Source organism: Brienomyrus brachyistius, chromosome 19 (genome assembly GCF_023856365.1).
Source record: "Brienomyrus brachyistius isolate T26 chromosome 19, BBRACH_0.4, whole genome shotgun sequence".
Taxonomy (NCBI): domain Eukaryota; kingdom Metazoa; phylum Chordata; class Actinopteri; order Osteoglossiformes; family Mormyridae; genus Brienomyrus; species Brienomyrus brachyistius.
Window position 1 is genome coordinate 3,072,901 of NC_064551.1, and position 25,134 is coordinate 3,098,034.

The following is a 25,134-nucleotide window of genomic DNA, read 5'->3' on the forward strand; positions in this document are numbered from 1 at the left end:
TTTCGCATCGTAAGCCATTGACCTGCTATGACTGTGCTTCATGTGGAAAAAATCAAGATGAACACGCAACACGACTAAAGATTTTAAAGTTAATTTCCAGTTGTTCAGATGACTTGGTAAATCACTGATAAATTAAAACCCAAAGGAGGACTCATTACGTCTTTACGTACGTCGCATTTATTCCAGGTCACTAATTAATCTCCATTACTTCATAGAAGTAGAACGACTGTAATTATAGGCCACAAATATTGATTAATAAACTGTCTACATCACAAATGGACGGATGAGTAGAAGGTCTTTGCTTTTAGGTTTATTTTCCTCAGATTTCTTGTTGCCTTCCTTGTTCTTTATGCAAATCAATGTTAATCCTCTTTACGCTTCAAACCGTTGAATTATTACAATATTAAACTGCATTATATACATAAATGAACTGGTTGAGATCTTCCTTTATTATATAATATTTTAAACAATTTGTAGTTACTGCTCAATAAGGTATGTATTAGCAGATTCATTAGATTTAAATATCGTAACAGAATATTACATATTACAGAATATTACACACAGTGAAATCCGCTTGGTTTTTGTTCCCATGTTCACAACTTAATTTTTTCTTTTTTTTTTATTTTATTCAACTTAATAGACCATTTAATTTAGAGATATTCTGCCTAAATTTGTCATAATGCTTTGTGACAAGGTCAGGCATTGTACTTCTATTCCCTTCTATTATGAAAGGCATATGTGTCGTCATATAGCAAAATATAAGTGCGATATAATGTTACTTAGGCCAAAAAACTGTTTGGAAGTTTTACTTATACGTACGAGAAATACGATGCATGTAAATGATAATGGCATTATGTATTTTCTCATGAAATCATTAAATGAAAGCCTTTATTAAGAGCTCCCAGAACATAATAACCTGCCACTAAACATTTGTTGGTGTGACATACAGATTACTGTGTCTGTCACCTTCTTTTGTTGGCTGCCTTTGAATCGCATGCTATAATCACACTGCAGTTACGTAAAATTGACACTGTGCAGTGGAACAGGCTTTCCCAATATTTCAGATTGGCTATCAGCTGCCCCGTGATGGCGCTCCTTGACGGATGAAACATCAGATGGTGTGAATGACACAAACTAGGCTTCAGGGAGCTTGCATATGCGAGTCCGTTTAAAGACAGTTTGCAAAGTTTTCAGGTAGCAGCGGATTCAGTCAGGGACAAGCTTTTCGTTTTCCCTTCTCAGATTTTTGCTCTCGTTAAATGTTGGTTGTGTGCCGTGTTTATTGACGCATGCAGGGAAATGCAGGTGACGCCAGGCGCTTTGCGTCGCAGTGTAGGATGCATAATAGCCCACTGAAGTTTGCATCTGGTAATTGTATGGCGGAACCTCAAAGCTTGATTTGTGTATACGTATATTAAAAGTGCTTTTTAGAATGTAAACCATAAGTGACACAGCGAACTGTAAAGCAGAAATAACTGCCCATGTAATGTAAGATTTGAATTAATTTGCTCTTCCTATGTACTGCTGATGTGCGTTAAATAAAGAATTGGATCCTCACTGCAGCTGCAGAGATACACAGGGACACACACACACACACACACACTTGTCAGTGAAGTTATCGTAGCGGAAATCACAAGTACAGCACATTAGATTAGTGGGTGTATATCATAGCTCATTTCTGAGTTTTTCTCCACTTCATAGTTTGCCTTAGTTAGCATCCTCAAAAAAAATCCACATTCATATTTGTCATAATCTAGGCCGGAGATGCAATTTATGTCCCACCGCACACAGGTGCAATGTTATTACTCACCATCAATCCCCCCTGAAATCGGATTTGTATATTTAGATCATATGCAGCTCATGATTGGCTAGATATGGTTGACATCACGGGTATGTTTGCCAACTGATGAGCGCGATTTACACAATTAAACGGCGCTTATAAAGAAAATGCCTTATTTTTATTTTATTTTTTTTTAAATATGATCTCCGTCTCTTAAGTCCTTCATAGTAAGTAAAGTAACATGCTCTGTCATCTAATATTTATTTATGGGAAAATACTGTAAAATACTGATGAAAAAACAGTGAGCTTATACATTCCTGTAGGTTTCTGTGTGATGCTGCAGTGGAAAAATCCAAATTGCTGATGGATTGTGTGTGCATGTGTGTGTGTGTGTGTGTGTGTGAGCGGGTATACCTTACCTTATGGGGACACCTTGTCCCCACAACATGATGAATACCCATTTATTTTTATTAAACTCAATTTAATAAAAATCTGTGACTGCAAGTAAAAATGTAAAAATATTTTGCTTGGTTATGGTTGGGTAGGGGTTAAGGTTGTCATAGTTAGCGTTAGCATTTTTCCAATAGAAATGAATGAGCGGTCCCCATAAAGATATGTTTACCCAAAATGTGTGTGTGTGTCTGTGTGTCTATATATATATATATATATATATTTAAACAACATGTCAATCATTTTATTTGTTATTAAATTCAAATATCAGAAATTGAAATCAAAGTGGAGATTGTGATGGCGGAGAAGCCCTTTCCATCAGTAATGCACTGAGGTTACATGGCACCTTCCCTGGCTTATTTTATCAGATCATACGCTCATTTATCTTCTGGGCCCCTTCCAGTCAGATGAGGCCCGGCCTACACCGGCCAGACTTTCCTCGTCAGCACAACCTACTGCACCTCTTCCCTGTGCCTCTGGTGTCAGCCGATTCCCCGAGGACTGAATCAATCTGCTTTCATCCTGGTGGTCAATAAAATGCATATGTACAGAGGACAAAAAGGAAGCCCTTCTCTCTATGAAGCCCACCTGAGTGTCAGAAAGTCAGAGCCTAAGTGGAAGGTTCAACACGGGGTAAGCGTCCAGGCCCAGGCCCAAGCCCAGGCCCAGGCCCGGGCCCAGGCCCAGGCCCAGTTCCGGCCTAGGATTTCAAACAGCAATCGAGAAAAGGAACCTAAAGCACGTGGAGCATCGCCCACTGCGAGACAGTAGGGCGGCGCTGTAGGAAGCAAAGTACCAACCCACACCAGTCTGCTCGGGGCGACCTTTTTATCACCACAATTAGAATTTCCCAGGAACATCAAGCACATTCCGGCTGAGTGGAAAATGAAGACGCGAGCTCTCTCGATGCTAATTTAGGTGCTATACAGTTCAGATTCAAGCCTTGGGTCATAATTAATTTAATTAATTTAGCAAAAATAAAAGTATGGCCAAGACATAGAATCGTGAGAAATTTAATAAGTGTTATTCAATTATTGAGCTAGTAGAGAGTGATTTTACAAGTTCTTAATGGTTTCCTATCAGGCTTGTTTTGGAGTGTTTTAGGTTTTGTTTAAAGACATAAAAATGTATGAACACTGAAACAGAAATAAGAAACAAATGAAAATAACATCGTCATTTGTGTGCCGCAGCTGTGTGTCAAAGGCATCTGACGTGTTTATTGGATACATGATGAGCCACTGATTTTCTTTTTCTAAAAAGTAATTATAGATACATATTTCTATAAAAGCACATAAAACCAAATTTTGTATGCTTGTAAAAATAACCTTAAAAATACCTCGTACTGTGCAAAAGTCTTAGGCAGCCAAGGAGAATATAAAAAAAATATATGGATAGTAAAAAATGCAATTTACTATTATAATATTTCCAACTGAACCATAATGCCGTAAAAATGATAGGGATTTCATTTGTTCTCTAAAAAGTTACTGGTATCTTGTTGGACGGCTAGAGGATTATCACTTTCCCTCGCAAACCTCCCCCAAGGTACACAGCAACCGTTGTGTTAATCTATGAGATTTCACCTTCAGCTCACTTAATTGATTAATTAGTTAAATGATTTGATGAGGTATTGATTAACCAAACATGGTATGCTAGTAATTGAGTCAACAAACACTGGGTAAATTGCATGGTTGGTGCAAATACTGAGGTGGCTTAGGATTGGTTTTCAAATGGTTGAGCTAATGCTCTTTGACAGACATGATCGATATCATCAGTTTTACACCTACATTACACTCTCTCTCCCTCTCACTCTCGCTCTCTCTCCATCACTCACACACACACACACACATTTTTTCCCTTAAAATGTTTTAATTTTGTGATGCGTGTTTCAGATTTATTGAGAGTAGCATTAACCGACTTGCTCTTTTATTGAAATATCGCCTGATAAACAATGAGCATCAAAGAATTGGAGATGGAGCTCTTGCCATTGCGAAAGAAGAAATGGATTTTTTCATGTGGTGTGCGATTTACAGTACATTACTGCCAAGGTCTGACAAGCTAAACTAAGGGAGACGTTTCATTAATGTACATTGGCAGTAAAAAACGTTACCTATTGAGGATATATAATGACTGGTTTTCAGACAAGAAATCTCGCTCACAGTACTTAAGAGTTCAAGCATCTTATACATCGGTATATCTTTTATAATTATTAAGAAAAAATGCCTATTTTGGGTAACGCTTCATTTGATGGGGCACAAATACGTAGCAATAACTCAGTTACTACTCAAGTACAAATCATGAACAAATATATACTTGCTACGTCAGATAACAAATGGATCACGATTCACTTAACACATATGAGATCAGCATTTCATGTTATTCATGACTTGTTCACAAAGGTTTACAGAATTAACAGATATAGTAACGAATACCGTAACCGCTTCAGATAAAACATGCATCACGATTCGTTAATGATGAATTATCATGCGATCAGTGTGTAACTAAGACTTAGTTTGTGGTTAATTGATACATAAATAATAGCATAATGCTATATTTTTTGTGGGCCGCCAAGTATAGTGTTACCGTCTTTTGCAACAACTGCATGCTAGGAAGCTAATCACGGTGTAAGGTTTTTGCTACATTAAGAGGATGTTAGACGATTCGCGATGGGATTTGGGAGCAGGCATTTCTGGGAGACGCCTATCTGGTCACACTAAGCCCTCAACGACCAACTGTAAACAAACTAAAAGGAGAAGCAGGGGCAGCTGCGAGTGTCGGCGTATCATCCCCGATGATCGGGCCTTTCCAAGGGTCATTTGTCTTCCACGATTTCCGTGAAAGTAGTAGGTTCCCAGAGTGATGGTGAAGACAACCAGACATGCAGGAGCACAGGAGGGCGAGGTGTTGGTTTCCTGGGCAGGTTTCGCGTGACCCGGCAGCAGAGTGTCACCTGTCAGCACGATGACCTCCTGTATTTTTGGTAGGTCATGGCCTGAGGTCTTCCGTCTGAAATTCATTCACATATACGCTTTGCCACTTTCAGTGTTACACCAGGTCGTGCAGAACTAATATGAGGTGAAACGACTTCGGAATTTGGTTTTTTTTTTATTATTATGAAAGCTTTAATATTCAAATGCAAATATGTTAATGGGGATTAACTGGAAAATGCCAGTATATTCTGGGCATTATGGGATTTGTATCCTTATATTCAATTTCCAGTGTGGCTCTTGCTGCCTCTGAACTAAAGATGAAAATGAATGAATCAAACAGATCATGCAATTGGCAGCAGGCAGACTGTCGAAATTCGCAAGGAATGTATTCAGAACATGCCATGTGATGAAACCGCTCGCTTTCGAGAAGAGTTCAATCAAAGTGCAAGCGGAGCGAGAAGTGGGGGGGATTTATTTTTTTTTCACTCAAAAGGAAACCGAGGTATTTTTAATTGCCACTGCTTTTCTGCTGTAGATTAAAACAGGATATTTCATCTCTGGTGGCGAATCACAGCGATCGTGTATCTTCTTCATCAGCTATCGCTTTAGGGGTTTATTCTTAGCCCATGTAAAACTCATAGACCGTACTTGTTTTGCAAGTGGAAGTTATGAAAGCTTTGCTCTTCATTAGGTTCCAATCCTGTTGTTGAGGTTTAATGCTCTGCAATCCTGCCAAAAATACAAGAGGCTCACATATCGAAAATAACAGCCTTCCACTCAGGTACGGCGACTTTTAGCCGTGACTTTTCTGACTTACAGTATGTCCAAATGTGCCGCTGGTATTCTGTTACTGCAGCGTCCTTATAAATCAATGGGCCGAGGATGAGTCTGCCAACTGGGTAGGATTTCCGTTGCGTGAAAGGGTAGAACCGTACCCTGACATTGGATTGGCGTCCGGAGCAACAGTATGGAGTTCCACTGTTTCTTCAGCTGCCTGCCCAAAAATGCTGAGTGCACCTAACGTGGCGATTTTCACTGCGCGCCCCGTGCATAACAAGGACCCGGCCCAGACTGAACACCCCTCTGCATTCCATGGTAACAGCCCCCCCCCCCCCCCCACTTCTCTTCCAGTTCTTTGCACAAATCACCTGCAGGTTCTCTGGCCAAGTGGCTTGCTTGACTGTTAATTGCATCATATGTCCCTGACTACTTATATGTATAGCTTAAAAGATTTATATTTAGATATTTTATGTACAAGGTCTTGTGGGGCCTGGAGCCTCTCCCAGGAACCATAAGGCAGGGGCTCACCCTGGATATGATGCCAGTGCTTCACAGGGTATATGCACATTATACCTCTATCTATGTTTAGTTATTATTTTAAAAAGGGCTGCAGCTGCTATTGTTATTGTATGCAAAACTTTCAGTGCTGTATTCATTAGTGGTCTGACAGAACAACAGCCCCTACTATAGGTGACTTCAGGTACTGCATAAAAGTGGTGTAAATACAAAATGGTCAAACACTATGCGGTTTCCATACATACAGGCCTGGCATTTGAAATATGCAAATCTCCTGCCATCCATCCCCTTGTTGTTTGCATGTAAGCAGGTTGTGTTGTTTAATGGGCCAGCGAGACCACAGAAGAAGACCTCGACGGTAAGGAGCGTAGAATCATGGCCGCAGGTTTGGCAGGCCATCCCGTGACAAAGGCTGCTGGGATTGCTGATGTGACGGCTGCCGGGAGACGCCGCCGAAACAGAGGCAGTCAGGTGAGAGCGGCACAGATCGCGGCACAGGAATTGTGGTGGTTTGGCTCCCGGTGCTACGAATCTGATTTACTGGATTTGTTTGACAGAGTCTGCGGCCTATTCGTAGTTGCACCGTATCTTACATTAGTATCCATTGATTGAACAATCTACGCCGGGGATGAAAGTAGAATTTCATTTGCTGGCATGTTTGATGCTGTGAAATGATGCTATCCTCTCCTGATTTAGCGGAACCCCTCATTCCCTGATAATTAATGAGCAGCCTTGGAAATACGCTGCCATCATTAAATCATCACTTGTCAGCGTTACAGTGTGAGTCTCTCCCTCTGTCTCTGCTCCTAATTTTGCTTCGCACCTGTTTCCTCAAAACGTTTCTATCCATCCTTCTGCCATAAATACTCCGACTTAAATTTGGGTTGTTTGGCAAACGGGCCGCTAACCGAGATTTTTAAGTCGTCATCTGTAACATCCGTGGCCATCGATTGGATGCTGCTGCTGACCCCGAAGTTTCCATTCATTGCTGTCATTAGTTTTCCTCCTGGACCCCCCCCCCTACTGCAGGTTTAGTTAATTTTTCCTTAAGGGAAACATGGGGGATTATGTAAGCTTTAAAGAGATCCACACATACACCCCAATTCCTCCCCCTCTTTTATGTCCTGATTCCTTTAACTCTGCGCCGGAGTAATGGGGACAGGAAGAAGTGCTGAGCTGTTTGCGTCTTTGAAGGCCCCCCTCCTTCCCCCCCGCACCGGTTAGCTTTGAGGGGGTGGGAAGGGTGAGGAGGGGCAGGGAGGTGTAGGGAGGGAGGGCGGGGGAGGGCGGCGCTCTGAGCCCTGGGTCGGAGGATGGAGCAGGGGCCCAGGGGAGCCCTCGCCGTGGCCAACAGCCATGCAGACCCCAAAGTCACACACAAGTTAACAAGTGGTATATTTTCACATGCTAATTCGGGATCCCTGGGAAGCAGAAGCAGGCAACAGCGACCTCTCCCTGAGTGAACGTATGCTGCTGGAATATTAATACCGGGGAGACGCACTCCGCGGTGGGAGGGGCCGGCGAGCGGCTGCACTTTCATTATGTCCAGGCACACATTTGACTTCATGTTATTTCCCTCTGCGTCTTTAGCCGGACAAAATCCAGTTCATTACCGATGCAGTTAATTATCAACAGCTCCAGATATGCAGACACCTGCCAATTTTATCCTCTTTTAGAAATTAAATAATGAAAGAATTTAGTAATCTAAAAAAAAAAAAAAAATTGAAGCGCTTCATATTAATTATGAATTCCAACTGAAGTGAATTTGTGTGTTTGTGATTAACGTCAGCGCGGTCCCCCGGAGCAGTGCTGCGCTGGTGTGGCCCTCGGGGCCACCTGAGGTGTCAGTTTACATGGCTCACACCGGCAGCCGGAGTACATTTCAGACACACTCACACTGCGTTCCGGGTGGCTGGCCATCCTGCGTGATGCTCTTCTGTCTGCGCATGCATGCTCGAAATCAAATGGATTAATAAAACCATACATGCAATAAAAGGAATAACTGTACCGTATTGCATGAGAGACAACTAGACGCGGTCATTTGCTTTATATAAAAATGCTCTACAAAATGTTACACATTTGAATCCTCCAGAACAATTTTTTAACTGAAAGATTTATGAAACTAGAAGATCAACAGTGGTTGGGATTGTGTGGTTCAAACAAACACCTACAGAACACATCCATTTAATAAGAATTGTTATTTACTTTGTGAATATACTTTATGCTTCTACTTCCGTCGTCATAGGAAGATTTTATGTGTTTTTTAGATATTAAGTGAGGAAGGACATCCTCATCGCTCGGTGAATCACCTTCCAGTAATCTGAAACATCAAATGCTATGAACAAAAGCAGCAGAGGGAAAAAAAGAACGATTGTATTTAACAAGGAGAAAAAAGCACTAAGCACCAAAGATGGCAGGCACCGTGAAGATTCATATCTGCCGAACTGTATAATACTGAAGACTTCTGAAAAGGAGAAGGAAAGCAGGTTGGGTTTAGGATTGACAAGACCGGCTTAGAGACAAGAATTTAATTGGAAAAGCACACCTTGTACAATGCTATCAGATAATTAAATCTAGAAACAATTGTTCTTTACATCTTCTTAAATTTACGAATGAACGTATGAAATCCAAACCGGCACTTGGTGACATAAAGCACATGAACTCAGACACTTTTCATTCTCAGGCACGGCCCTGCTTTAGGATGCTGCAGAAAACACGATTATCCATTTATCCCTCATTCCAGGTGCCTCGATGTATGATAGCTAAGGAATAACAGAGAAGCCTCAAGAGCCCCTTATGACTTGAAATGCATACAGAGCTATATTTTGCCATTAGAGTGAAATCCTTTCCCCTTGACATAATAGATGCGGTAAACAGCTCATCAGCTTCACCCAATAACATGGAAATTGCTCGATGAACACTTAAGACCAGTGTTTCCCAATCCGGATCCCGGTAGCGAAAGGGAGGAAAAATGTGGCCTGTCTGGCAGGGAGCTGGGAGGGAGCAAAAACATGGGCTGACTGGACTGGGAAACTCTGCTGAAGTTCAGCATTGTCATTAAGGTAAGGAGAGGGGGTAGGGTTAAAAGCATAGGGGTGGACAGGTTGTGGTCAGAGTTAGCGCCAGGATTAGGGCAGGGGTTGGCATCCGACTTTACAAAAAGGTTGAGGTTGAAATTATTCAGTCATCAGGGTGCCAGCCCGGATCTTCCAAACAAGCAGTTATCCTGGCTGATCATCGTCACGGCGATGGGGCATGATGAAGGCAGGAAAAGAAGATCGATCAAAAAGGCAATGAGGATTTATTAACATAAAACAGATCAAACTAACAAAAAGCAAAGGGCCAGGACCATACAAGGGGCCAGCGCTTCCATCATACAGTAACAGCACACAACTCAACAACTCACTAAGGAACTAAACGCAGGCAGGCACTTAAATACAGAGGAGCACCAGGGCAAACAAGGAACAGGTGCAAATCGTAACCAAAAAAAAAAACAATCACATAAGGAGCAGGACAATGAGCAACAGGTGGAAACAATAAACAAGCACAGAACTAGGGAACAGTACAAACACCAAAACTAGAAAACACTAAGCAACACTCTGGGAATATAGCAGGATAATTAACAGAACCAAATAATATAAACAAGACCAGAAGTGAAAAAGAAACAAGCAGCGCAAACCTACAACCAAGAACACAAAACAGAAAATAAGAAACACTGGGGAACTAAATAATAAATGGAAACGAACAGGGGAGACTGGCGCCTAATCAGCCTCGATCCCACGGCCAGAGGGTCGCGGTCTGTATACCGCACGCTCGGCCCACTGAACTACGCATCAGGTCGGGAAGCCAACAAAACACACTAGGGATCAGAGACAACGGGACTGAAAAGGAAGAAAGAGGGAGGAGGACAGGATGGTCAGCAACGCCTGCTGGCCAAACGGGGAGGAGACACAAAGGACAGGCTGGGGTGGGGTGGGGTGGGGTGGGGCGGGCGCTGACCCAGACAGACCACACTCCCCAGATTACTGAAGACACCTGTTAAGGTTAGCTTAAGGTTGCCAGTAGGGTTACAACTATGGTAAGTGATGAGGTTGCTATATATAGTACACTCAGAAGTACACCCCGTAGTGTATATACTATATATATATATATATATATATATATATATATATATATATATATATATATATATATATATTATAACTCCGTAGTGTGCACTTTTAGTATATACTACGTAGAATACACTACCTAGAATACTGCACACTTTGTCCTCGGTTTGTGATGTATGTAAGACTAGTACTGGATATGTATGATTACAGCAGTATTTATTAAGTGTGCTACACTTTTCTGCTCGTGGTGGTCGCCGCATGAATCAGTATCAGATAAGGGAATTTCTATAGTATCGTTGAATTCTTTTGTTATAATCAGTTATGTTTACAAATCACACATGTTTTCAGCAACAGGTTTATTCGATTTTGCATATATATTACTAACCTGGGCCTAAAAAAAACAATGTTCATATACAGAATAATGTGACACAGTAGCCCAGAATACTAAATGGTAATAGCACTGCCAGACTGGTAAACAGTGAACATGCCGCCACACAAAGTTATAATGCTGTCAGATTCCTTAAATGGCTCTGTGAGTTTCAGCTGTTATTCTAGAGGACTGGGCAGACAGCCCCGCAGTGCAGCATCAGCACGCCCATCAAAGTGTCCGTCCTCGAGCTGCAAAGCTGTGAACATGCTCAGAATGAGTCTCTATCTAGGTCAGGCTTCTCAGGTGCCACAGTCCTCTGCAGCGTACGTGAGCATGGAGCCCAGTGCTGGCATCGGACCAGCAAAATAAGACCAGACGCCAGCTGAAAAGCACTAAACACATCACCGTTCCCGGACATTATACACTTCCTGCCGCAAGAAGGAACAGCATGTTATCTTCTCCTCATCTTGCAACTGGTTGTCTTTCCTCTGATTTCAGGTTGATATATTAATCTCTCTCCGTCACCAGTCACCCTGTCTCAGGAAGTGATACGAAGACAGACACCTTCCAGCTTTTCTTGCCCATGGAAGCATGCAAGGGCAAACTCTACATCTCTGCATTTCTATCTCTCAGCCTTCCCGATCTCCATAAGGGAACACGAGGACAAAATATTTATTGGTGCATGTCAATTCTGTAGGTCTCACATCTGAAAGTTATGAAAACAAAGTATATGTTTTTTGTCTGTGGAGGGACACAGATCACAGTTACACAGAGTCTGGAGGATGGAAGGGGATCTTATTAGTGAGACCTTATAACAGGATTTAACCAAAAAAAAGAGAGAAAAACTATGAAAGCCATGACCTAGTTTCCTGGCTCCCTCATAAAAAATAATCAATTTGAGGTGAACAGAAAGGCTTTTCACCTGAGCTTCTCCCCTTAAGTACATAGACCCCCTTCCACATGAAACACCACACAGCAAGCTTGTAAATTCATACCTATGCAGGTTGGTGACTCAGGCTGCCACATAAATGCATATACATCTACTTCCTGGTTCTTATTTCTTTGTATTATCCATCCATCCATCCATCCATCCATCCATCCATGTTCATACTCATGACAGGGCCAGGAACCTAATCCAGGTGCCATGAGGCAGTGGTTTGTCCTCCATTACATCCGCAGGAACTTTTATGGCATCCCATTCTAAATCCATATGGAGATGGTCCCCCCTTTGCAGCTATAACAGCTGCCACTCTTCTGGGGAGGCTTTCCACATTATGTTGGAGTGTGTCTGTGGAGTTTTTTGCCCATTCATCCAGGAGAGCATTTGTGAGGTCAGGCACTGATGTTGGACATGAAGGCCTGGCTCGCAGTCTCCGCTCTAATTCATCCCAAAGGTGTTCTATCGGGTTGAGGTCAGGGCTCTGTGCAGGCCAGTCAAGTTCTTCCACACCAAACTCGCCCAACCATGTGCATTGGGGCACAGTTATGCTGGAACAGAAAAGGGCCTTCCTTCTCCAAACTGTTCCCACAAAGTTGGAAGCATAGAATTGTCCAAAATGTCATGGTATGTATATGTCATAAAAGTTCCTGTGAGTGTCAATGCCAGGTGTCCTACTACTTGCACAATCTGGGTTCAAAAATTAGTGCACAGAGATGGTTCTGTGCACCCACTGTGCACTCACCAGGCGTTGAGCCCTGTGCGCGTGGCAGTGACGCCAGCACAGGCCCCTGCCTGCACAGGCCGACACAGGCCACATACCAGCCAGGCGGTGAGCCCTGTGCGCATGGCAGTGATGCCAGCACAGGCTGACACAGGCCACATACCAGCCAGGCGGTGAGCCCTGTGCGCATGGCAGTGATGACAGCACAGGCCCCTGCCTGCACAGGGCGACACAGGCCACATACCAGGTGGTGACCTTGTGCAGTGAGTCTAATGCCATGAAGCTCTTTGGCTTCTTGTTATGTTTGGAAGGCAGACAAGTAAATATGTGGCTTGAAAAAAAAAAACAAAATAAATACAAAACCCCCCACAATCAAAATTACAATTATTCTCTCAAACCTCTTGTCATTTTGAAATCATAACTGTGAAATTTTTTTATATATGACTGTAATTTCTGAAAAAAGGATATCAGGTGTTTATGTACAGTTAACATTTTTAATTTTTGGCAACAGAAACCTATTTCACACTGACTAAAGGATTACTCGAAGTTAAGATGAGATCAGATCCGGAGCTGAACCTGCAAGGGCACCATCTGTTGGAAAGTGATTTCATTATATATCATATAAAAATGGTTTCAGGGGGAAATTTATGTGTAATCTCACTCAAGAGTACGTTTGTAAACAATTACAATCTCTCCTTGTCAGTAGGTTTCAACACAGCTGGATGACCTTTTTACATCTGAAATAATTCTGCTTTTCCGTCATTTTTTTTGGAACGAGATCATATGCATATGGAAGAGGCAAGTGTTACATGCCAAAGGCAGCTGGAGTGGTTTCTATATAAATCCCTTCATTTTCAGTGGACTCTGAGACAACCCTGAGCTTTAAGTCCCACCGGAGCTGCACTTAACATCGATACAATTAATGCTGCCCCAGGTTAATTAAAAATATCCTGATGTAATCGCGTCTCTGACTTATACCGTATTGTGAATGATAATCGCTCATATGTCAATTATTCCTCTGGGAAAATTAATCTTTCGAGTCGCAATATTGAGCAGATTTTAATAATATTGCAGGATGGATGACTGTTTGACATTTTAATCAAAATCCCAGAAAATCTTCCATCTCGTGATGTTTGTCTGTTGTTATAAACAGAAGAAGGGTGTGGATCTGTGCAGGGCTGTGAACACAAAGGCCCAGGTGACAAGTATACAAGTGAGGACCCTGGCATGTGATATGAACAAAGTGTGAGGCTTCTGCAGTCACCGGTCAGTCTCGGGCTGCTTTTCAACACCTCCCCGCTTATCGGGGCCTAAAGCCGACAAAGAAGAGGCAGCCCGCTGCCCCGGGGGGCTTTTCGATAATCTGCTTCTCGTTTCAGTCCGGAAACACCCATCAGAATGGAGCAAGACTGTCTATAACACTGGCTGACAGGTCCTCCCTGACCAGTCTTCCCAGTAGCTGTGAGCAGGTAAACTCACCACTCCTGTTGCCCTTGTTTGGCTGAGTGTCGCTCCTGCTTTTGCTCGCCTAAACGGGGGTGACGCCCAACATCGGCTCCACGCTGCAGCATTCAACGCTTCAGGGTCTCGCGTCTGTCTGCTTGTTCCACAAAATGGGGACACCACAGTTACCAGAAAGGGGCCGTTAGCGCAGATCTACACGAGGCTAATAACAGGTAGCAGGCAGATACAGAGGTCGCAGCTTTTCACTTGAGACATTTCTTTCTGCAGCAGAAAGAGAAACAAACAAACATAAACTTTAATAAACAGCATCCTAGATCTGCTATTGTTAATAGTTCTCTTCTATATTGTACTATTGTTCACACGGTGTCTGAAATTCTTCATTAATCTTTTCTTAAATTCCAAACCATCTGTTTATGCTTTGTGATGATGGTTCTCCAGTAAAGCCGTAATTTTCATTTTGGGCACAACTGAGACCACGGCACATAAATGTAATTTACTTTCAAATCTTCACATGACTCAGATGCCTTCAAACTACCCCCCCCCCCCCCCCCGCCCTGCACTACCTTTTTAAATTAAACGTTAAATGATTTCCAGCTTTTAGGTGCAGCTTTGCTGCTGTCCTATGAGCTCATTAGAAAGAATTCATTCGTTCGGACACACATAAGCATGTGTGATCGCACATGTGAGCCGCAGAGATAAATACTGACATTTTTTTTTTATCTAACAGATCCCTTTTAAACCAAACAGAAGGTGTAAAGGCACTTAAGAGGATCAGCATTATTCCAAAATAATTTAACTCTTGGCATAAGAATTGTGGAGCTGTCAGAGATAAGAGATACTAAAGACCGAGCGGGAGCACTGATAGTGGGCGCACAGTAAAGACAGAACTAGGGCTATCGACTCAGATCAAACATCTGCCTTTATGTATTTAAAAATCCTGACAGGTAAATTGTGTAGCGGACTTCAACTCGTAGCCAGTTTGACCCTCCATTGTGGGCCTTCGCAGCGCCTTGATGGTATGATAATACTACACAGATGGCACACATGTCCGAACTCTTAACTCACAATGGTCGTGATACGCTGATGCCCTGGGTGAATTTGCAGTCCTGTTTCTGAAAGAAAATGAACTGCTGCATGATAAAGCTCCATCATCACCATCATCGTCATCATCATTATTTGGTGAGAGCTATGGTGGCAGAATGCCAACAGGTCGCCCCAGATGTTTGTCTTTAAGGTCTGTTCTGTTCTTAAACCGGCTGAGAGATGTCATGCATCCAAAAATCTTCTGATCACAATAACAATAGTAATAATAATTATTATTATTATTGTTTTAGCTCTGATTGCCTTGAACATAATGTATGTCTCGAAGTACAGAAAACTGTAAATAGTTCAGGGGAAAAAGCGTTTAAAGTTAAAAAGCCATTAGATAACGAAAAATTTAAAAAAAGCCTTATCTAATGTAAGCTGTTTTTACAAGCAGAGAGATATATTCTGTAAGGGATTTGTGTGACCAGGGATTTGGTTTGCATCACTGCTTTTGGACACAATTCACTTGATTAGGCTGTTGGTACTATCTTTCTTAGCTATTCGATATTTTCTTTGCAGCCAAGCTTTATAGACAATGTTATTATGAATAGATACGTTTATTTTTTGTTCATTCCTGATTTATTTTGCGGAACATTTCCCGAATGCCGGAATGTCAGATGTACGTTGCGGGCTACAGCAATGCTGGAATGAGGTCTTGCATTTCAGTGCATTGGTTTCAGCAGACAGCTATCAGGGTTAGAGCCGTGCAGCCGGTCTCGACTGGAAACCGTCGGGGCACGATTACAGACATGCCACACGCGGCATTTCACGCCGGATCACTTTAAATGTTTTAAACAGCCAAAGCGAAAAGGACTCAGAGCTGAGGTTAGATGCGACTCATGGTGGCTCCCAGAAACCTCTTGAAAGATCCGTCACAGATTAAACCCATGGTTAATAAAACCAGTATGCTATTAGCTCCTGACCAGGATGGGGTTTTGCACCACAGTTGTGGATCATGGGAGATTTTGTGCCAGACTTTTAACATTTGCACCAGAAAACAAGACATTTGCTTTTTTATGTATGTGTGCTTCTACAGAGCAAGTCCAAACGTAACAGCGCGGCTCCTTCTTTGCTTGGCTGTGTGCAGCTGATTCCAAATTGATTCTGACACATTCTTTACCAACTATTTCTTTGTATTAAAAACCAATGAATAAAAATCAGAAGTCATTTGTTGCCCAGTTCAGAACAGTCAGGAGACGGGAAGGTTCTTTTAATCCATGTAATAGGTTATTGACTTTGACCTCCCGGGAACTGGGTCTGAAGATGTCAGTGAACCTATTTTACTTACACCACAGTTCAACCTCTGGGACATTTTAAATACTTCAATTTATTTCAGTTATCTGGCTTTTGATACCTCTGCTAAAAATGTGCAATATATATAGCAATGAGGCAGAACAAAAGGTTTAAATAATTTAATCCCAAGGTCTGCTGTACTTTATGTAATATCCAGCTAAGTGAAAGTGCTGTGTGGTTCTGTACGAATTTCTAACTTTTCATTTAAATGGTTTTAGTTCACTCATATACTTGTTTCATTATACTGCCCATTACAAATGAAAAAAAATACATTAAACTTCCTTCTCCTGGCCTGGGTTATGGGTTAAAGAGGGAGCCTTTCCCTTCGCAGGCATGCATCCGGAACACATGCACCACAGACAACCTGGTAATGCAGACCAGTTTAAATGCACGTTTTTCTGCTGCAGCAGGAGACCTGCATGACATCGGGAGAACATACAAGCTCTGCAGTCACAGGAACCGAGCCAGGATTCGAAGCACTTACCCTGGAGGTGAGACACGCGCTGCCAACCCTACATTACACACACACTCATCCTTCCTCCAGGAGCAGTGATCTAGTCCAGAGTATAGAGGGCAACCGAGGAAGCAGACGGCTCAAGACCGGAGGCGTTGTGAATGGGGTGTGAGTTCATCGCGAGGTGTGCATCCATGTAGTCAGTAACACACTTTGGGCAATTTCATCTAAAGCCAGTTCATCTAAAGTTCATGTTTTTCGACTGAGGGAGGAAACCCACAAAAAGAGGATATGCAACCTACACTCTGCCACAGCAGGGGGGGGTAATCAAACCGAAACATCCCAATGGTGAGAGGCACCTGTGCCCCCGCTGAGCCAACATGTCACCTCAGGGATAAATATTGCTCAGAGTGCCTTAATATATGTGAATATTTTCATTGAGTGCATTAGAGAGAGACACACTGCATTATAATCTATGGACAATTTAAGGGCACCAATTAACAGCATGTCGTTGGGCTGTACCTCTACTGTATCTGTGTGATTCCGCTTGATCACAGGGAGATCGCGTTTGATCACAGGGAGATCACACTCGATCACAGGGAGATCACACTGGGTCACAGGGAGATTGCGTTTGATCACAGGGAAATCGCATTTGATCACAGGGAGATCACACTCGATCACAGGGAGATCACACTTGATCACAGGGAGATCGCATTTGATCGCGCAAATCTCATTTGATCACAGGGAGATCACACTCGATCACAGGGAGATCGCACTCGATCGCAGGGAGATCATGCGAGCTCCACAGCCACAGTGCTGAGATTGGGAATCGAATCCACAGCCCTGGAAGTGTGAGGCTACAGTGATAACCGATAACCCTTAATAACCAAACAGACAAAGAGTAAATTGTTTGGGTTTCGAAGCCTAAAATAACAGCCCATAAACTGGGAACAACTGTGACATTCCTCCAGTTAAATTCTGTGATTGCATGCAGGAAGACAGGCGTCGGCACTGAATATATCTGTTAAAAGGCAAACCCAAAATAATCACAACAGCACATCACCTTGGACAAAATGGCTGCTGGCTTTTATTCGCAGGATCAAATTAGCAATACAGCTTCACCTCTACTTTAAAAATATTTTTTAAATAAATCCAGGAAGTTCATACTGGGATCGGTCGCACTGTAGACGTTACCCAGCATTATCCGGAGCTGAACAGCATTTGCCTTTATGATGATTGCCTTAGTCAAAATTCCATGTCAAAGTTTGTTTTAATTATACCAAACAGGTGTTGCTAAGCCAGAGACCGATAACTGAATCATCAACCACATTTGCAAAACAATGAACATAATGCACCAGATTTGGCTGTCATTTAAACGACTTTGCATAATTATACTCCTATTGAATAATTCTGCATAATTACTCATGCATTAATGCTCACCAAGAATAAAACACTATTCATTTAGGCAAGGATGCTAAGTAGGTTGGTCTGTAATTGTTGTCCATTTTTGTAACCTCTGACTTGGGGGGTTAAATGTATCCAAAGCCTAATTTATTGCTTTGTCTTATTCCAATTTATTTATTAAATTACTGAACAAAATATGCAGAAAGACAAAGAAACGAGGCAATTCCTCTGCAAAGTGTTGTAAGAATAGATGCAGAGGTGATTATATTTCCTATGTAACGAATTTGTTATGTTCAGGGTACGGGAGCAGAAGTTCATCTGGTCATGCTAAAGGGTTTTTATCAGGCAGTCGGGTGGAGGAAGTGCACAAGCCAAACTCTGAAGGCCCCCAAGGAGCCACTGGTGCTCAAGGAGCTGGAATCCCGCAGTTGTCAAGGTGCGATCTTGGTTTAGTAAGGAGACGCAAACCTTTTTTTCTTCTAGGTGCCAAATTCTGACGGTAAACAATGCGCAGAAGGGCATCGAGGTTAGCGGTGCGTCTGGCCGGGCGGCTCCCCGAAGACAGGGGCTGTCAGGGGCCGCTTCGGCCCTGTCTGCGGACGGCACGGGCATAAAGCCGCCGTGTCACCAAGGTTGACACTGCATCAAGCACAGGGGCAAGGATGGTCACCGTGCAGCCGGGCCTCCTCCATCTCCACGATGGTCTTAGCGTGCAGACCCCGTGCGGCCAGACACGCCCGCCGAGGTGAGCCGAGTCCGATGCTTATGGGTAGTGGAGAAGATAGAGCAATCGATAACCTTCTGTCACGACATAAAATTAATCACTGCAGTAGAGTGGCTCAAAAAAAAAAAAAAAAAGACCAACAACTAAAGCAACAACAGCGACTCAGGAGCGGGATCAGACACGAATATGTGTTTGGAGTTACTCTGTTTTTTTTTCTTCTGTAGTACAGTAACTTATCAAAGATCTCATCAGCGGCCAGCAGGTGCAGCCTCTCGCTCCTCGCAGCCTAAAAGACAATCAGTGATGATGCCGAACGGAAGGAACCGCGACACATACATCTTTGAACAGCCAAACCCCCAGAGTGTTTCACCCTGAATCTGGGCATCAACAAACTTATTGCAGTGGCCAATCGCACACTGTAACAGCCCAGAACAACAGCTGGTTATGAAACGCCATCGATTAAAAGCAAAACAGCTGTATCCCATAGAGCTGTGCAGCTACAGATCCAATAATTCGAACTGTGTATGCGTGTGCGGGGTGCGCAGTGACGCGACAGGAGCTGTTCGATTCTGACGCCTGTTGTGTATTCCTTCACATTCTCATCCCTGTCATCGATGATGCCGGTTCACGTTAGTGAAAAGCTGTGCTGCTGCTAGACTCCTGTCCAGTGGAATTATAGATTCTGTTCCTCGAGCCCTCGTACCTTTATCTGGGTTTACGAGACAGAAAAAGCACACTATTCGCAGTGAGGAACCAACTGTAGAAAATATCCACTGCACAAGGTGTGGCCTCAAAAATGTTCTGTGATTTATTCCGATAGTAGGCGTTTGTATTCCTCTGAGCTTCTCTTAGGTATGCTGAGTATGCTGTCGGCCGGTTTTTATATCTTCACATATCACCACTGGGATTATGGTCAGTAAGACCCCCACTAGTGAGAAACTGCTAAACATATCATTCGTTATGAAGTGCTTGAACATTTGCCAAGCAGCAAATTATCTGTGATACCTATAATTCTAAAAAACTGTACAGAATGAGGGTGGGCTACAGGGTAAATTATGTTAAGCAAACCAAATAATACTAAATTAGGTTTAATTATGGAGTGATCATTGTATGAAAGGAATCATTCTCAAACTCTAATTGGTTACTAAATAGGCATTCAGGAGTTCCGTTTTGTGGGGATTAAGTTGCTTCTGTATAGGATTAGCGGCTAAACTGCCTTGCAGTGACCCTTATATTTCCTTGTTCTGCAAGTCACCAACGAGGAGTGAAGTATGTAAGACGGGTACATACACAGGTGCATGATGGGAATGAAGCCCAAATTCTTGGAGGTGTGAGTCCACAGTGCCGACTGCTGTGCCACCCCACAGATAAATATCAGTGAATATTTTTTAATCTAATGAAATCCAATATAGGTTCACACATACGCAAACACAAAAATGTCACTGCACAACCTGCAGTGATAATGCAGTATGTTATTTTGAATGCACAAATATTCCAGTCTGATGCACCTGTCCCGAGTAGCCAGTGCAGCCTGTCGGCCTGCAGAGCGGCGCCCAGGAGACATGCGACACTGCTGCACATCACGTCGTAAGACGCGGGCTCAGGCGTGGCGTTCGCATGAGTGGCGCCCAGTAATGTGGAAGACCAGCTCCACTAGGTGGTAGATCATTTGGCGTCGGATGAAAAGCCAGTTTTACTTCCCCGCAGTACAAAGTAATTAAAATGCATGCAAGCTGTGCTCGTTTCTCTTCATAATTTATCCATAACTTTAGATAGTAAATAATAATTTGGCTTTAAAGGGATGTAACTTTGAATTATTCATGGTGGATTAATTAAACGCATGTTTGTGTCTTATCCTATAAGCCTTTGGCACTGTTGTGCACTTTGGCCGAACTCTGTATGCACAAGCACTTTCACCAGGAGTTTGTACGATGGGCGACTAAAGGAACAAGAATCTGTAAAGTGTGTGTGTGTGTGTGTGTGTATGTGTGCGCGTGCCTGCACATGCGCTATAGTGTAATATGCTCATCCAATATGTGGAAAGCTCATTTAAATAGACTAAAAAAGGTGCACATGTATCATAAATAAAACATTAACTTCTTGGAATACATAGTTTTTTTTCCCCTCTCAGCTGTTAACATACTTAATTTTAATAACATTTTGTTGAGGAGCTGCTGTATGTGTGCAGAATGAGCAGGAAACACCTTTGGGCAGATAACAGCGGCTCGGTTCCCTGTGTCCTTTCTCTCTTTGTGCACTATGAGCGTGACCCGACACATTCGGGAGCACAGCAACCCCCCCATTCCCGTACGCTAAATATCCCTAACGTTGCTCAGAAAACACAGGCAAGTACAAGATAACAATAAAATCATGTTTTGTCATTTTTTTTGAGAAGTACAAGGCTACACTCCATACCAACTCAATAAAGGGACATCGCAGCACGTTACAATGCATGAGTAATGCAATCAAACAATGCACTGTGCTTGTAACCCACAATAATGTGTAATGTCATTTCAGTTGTCTCAGTAAACCTTTCAAATGGATATAATGATATAAATGTATCTTTTGAATGTTACGCCAGTCAGTCTGCACATTATATCAGTCAGAGAACTAACATTCATTTACGTGTCATTCAAGTCTTTAAACAAGAGTGTTACGGTAACACTGCAACATCCACTAACGAATCTGGTTAATTAGCTCCCTGCCACAAGTGTGATTCCCCGTGACCATGCACACCTCCGCACGGTCCGAACAGAGAACCACCCACACCTGCAATCACTGTATTCAGGCTCATTCTGTGTGCTGTCTCCTTTCTCAGTCGTGAGGTTTGTTGTTTCTTTCTGGTGAGTGTTGGTGGTCCTGCTCTCTCCGTCTGGAATTCTTATTCTTTTTTTTTTGCGTAAATCTGTTTCAGATTTCTCATTTCTCTGGTTTTGTACGGTTCTGCACTTTTGGATTTGTCTGATCCGTTCTGGTTGAGACTTTTGGTTCTCTCTCTGATTCCACGCGTTGCTTCGCATCCCTGTCCATCGTCCCACCGTTTCCCTCGTCCTGACCCACCTCTCCCCGGAGCTTGGGTCCTATCCGGCGGCTTCGGCTGTGTGCCGCGCAGCCGGCGACCCGAGTCCTGTCAGCGCCGAGCACTTTGAGGCTGTCAAGGAGCTACAGACTGAGAAGCAGAAAAAACTGCTCGCGTAAATATACACAGTCTATCCGGGATGCGTCCTTCCAAAGTGCGACGTGACGAGGAGCTTGCAAATGCAGCTGCAGTTTCTGCGTTACGACATAAACATTTATGCATATGTGTGTAATGATTACTAAAGATGACAAAGTCCTTGTGTCTGTTTTCCGTTAAAGTCAGTAAATAAAATTCTCCAGAAACCCTGAACAAGAAAGGGGATTCCTTAATTGTTAGCATATTGGTACTGAATGCATCCTGATCGGATTTGCATGTCACCTGCTGTCCCTTAATTATTTATATTCTTCCTGTGCCCCCTCCCGCCACCTCTGAACTAGCTGTGTGTCTCTGGCTTCCTGTCACCGGAGTGACAGCGAGGACTCCCCCAGTGCCGGGTTTGTTAGCGTACAGCATCTGTTCTGTGAGTCAGGGAGAGGGCGCCAGACACCCCCCCCGCCACTCCACCCCCACCTCCCCCGCCGCGGGGACGACTCTCTGCCACGGCCGGGCACTGTGACACAGCGCACGAGTCACCTCTGCGCACCGAGCCGGCGGCGAGAGGGAAAACGTGAGGCAGGGCGACAGTGCGGGCCGGCATCTCCGAGCCATGGTGTGGGCATGTTCAGCTGCTGGCCGTCGAATGATTCACTGCACAGCTGGGGGGGGGGGGGGGGGGGCGGCGGTTGCAAAATAAATTAGTTTGACGTGTCATTGATAACTGCTGCCTTGGAAGACAATGTTAACAGCAGAATAACAACTGTAGTGTGTGTGTGTATTGTGTGTATATAGGTTATATATATATATATTAGAAATACATATTCATATGAGAAATGATGGTTTACAGTGGAATAGGCAGGATCCTCTCAAAAATGCATAAATTATTTGTGTCTGGTGACTCATCCGCCGATGGCCAGCTTGCCGGCCGCCATGACCTGTCCACTACTTTCATAGCCCAGGGACTGTGTGAAGTTAAGCCCCCGTCACGCTCGAACACATTTTCTTTAGCTGTTCTTCATTTTCCATTTTTGGATTGAGCGTCTGTGGCATGAGATGAGCGTTCGGCGTGGGCCGGCTGGGGCGGGGGACGTAAACACGCCCCTGATCTCCCCGGTGCATCCTGCGATGGCCCCCTCCGCTGCAGCCAAGCGCCCGACGGGGGGCGAGTCGTGCTGTTCCTCTCGCGGGAACTCAGAATTATAACTTTCCAGACTTCCTGCTCGTCTCTCTCCATCATGCTCTCGCTTAAAGATCCCAGCAGCCTCCGCACGTTCGTAAGCTGAGAAAAAGCGGCGGATATCCACTGGAGCTGTTTCTGAAATCTTTTATAAAGATGTTAATTTCATTGGAAGATAAACAAATTAGCTAAATATTTTGTGAATAACAATTAGCGAATCAACAGTTTACAGCAATTAAAAGAGAATCAGCTTTGCCGTGTTATTTTGAACGTTAGCGATGATTTCTCTGTTTTCATGGCTTTGGTGTTTAACTTTGAATATTAAAGTACTGGATTTGTCCTAGAGACAGAGAAGAAACCAAGCGAAAGGAGCGGCGCCCAGTAAATAACATCAGAGATGTTCGGTTTTATTTAATTAACGATAAGCTGAGGTATTTGAAAGGAGACCGTTCAGTGATTTATCTCGCCTGAGAGGCGCAATCAAAGCAAAGCGAGGAATAAAACCGTCACAGCAGCAGCCAGAAGCGGAATGTGACAAGTGAGGGACACAGTCTCAGACGGGGGGGGACAAAAAAGTTCTTAAAAGGGGCTAGAGCCACCTAGAACCGTCTATGCCCACAGCTAATGCACGTTTAACCAGCAGCCACTGACTTGACGCAAACCACAGTGGAGTGTGATTTTAGATGCTAAATGATTTCAGGAAAAATATTTTTCGGGGGGAGGGGGGTTGAGACAAAAAATGTGGGGGGACTGAAGCCCCCCCTAAATGGAGTCTAGAGCCACCTAGAATCTCTGATGCCCACAGTGAATGCATGGCTTAATCGCCACTCATTGGCTTCTCCAGTAGTCGAGTGGTGCACATATGAAATGAAATGAAAAGTGATGGAGTGCTTGCTGCAGTCGAGCCCTATGTGGGGCATCATTCATTCTCCTAGCGCCGCCAAAAACGAGTGGTTCTCCGAAAGGCTTAAAAAATACCTCGGCTTGTGACTTACATAGGTGCCCTAATTAGCAGGCCGGTGTACACATGGCCATGTTGGTGGGGGGGCATTGTGGGTGTGACTGGGCCTGGCTGCTTCACATCGGCACCCAGCGTGCGATAGATTGATTTGCTCGCGAGGAAGCCTTCCTGTTCCGTCCTATAAATGTTTACGCTGTTGTTTGTGCGGCGTGGCGCTTCGCGGATCGATGGAAATCCACTTTGTCCTCACGCCGTGCCGCGCGCGAGCGGGGGAGCCCCGCTGGCTTCACACGCCGCAGTAGACGATGTCGTGTATTCATCCCCCGAACAAAAGTTCTTCTAACGACAAAACATAGATGGTGTGTTTGTATTTAATGTGAGGTGGTGAAGTGCCTTATGGAAAAGCTATGGAAGTCGTTTGATAGAGCCCACAGACCCGGATACTAATGTCCATTTGGAGGTAATTGCCACGTCGTTTCAAATGGACAGATTACAATCACTTTATGTAACGTCAGCTTTTATCCGAAGAGGGGTACATTTCATGGGGTACAGACTGTCCCTGGAGCAAATGGCTTAAGTGTCTGCCTCAATTACCCAAGAGTGCAATCACTCTGCCAACCCTGGGATTCAAAACGGCGACCATCTGATCAAAGGCACAGGGTCCTGACCCACTGAGCAAGGCCCCGCCCCCCCTCCAAACAGATCGATGTTTTCTGCTTCTGAATCTGAAGATGCGTCACAGCTGAGATCATAGTTCTTATTATAGGTGTCTGAACTGATTTCTACTTTGAAAGAGAAAATCT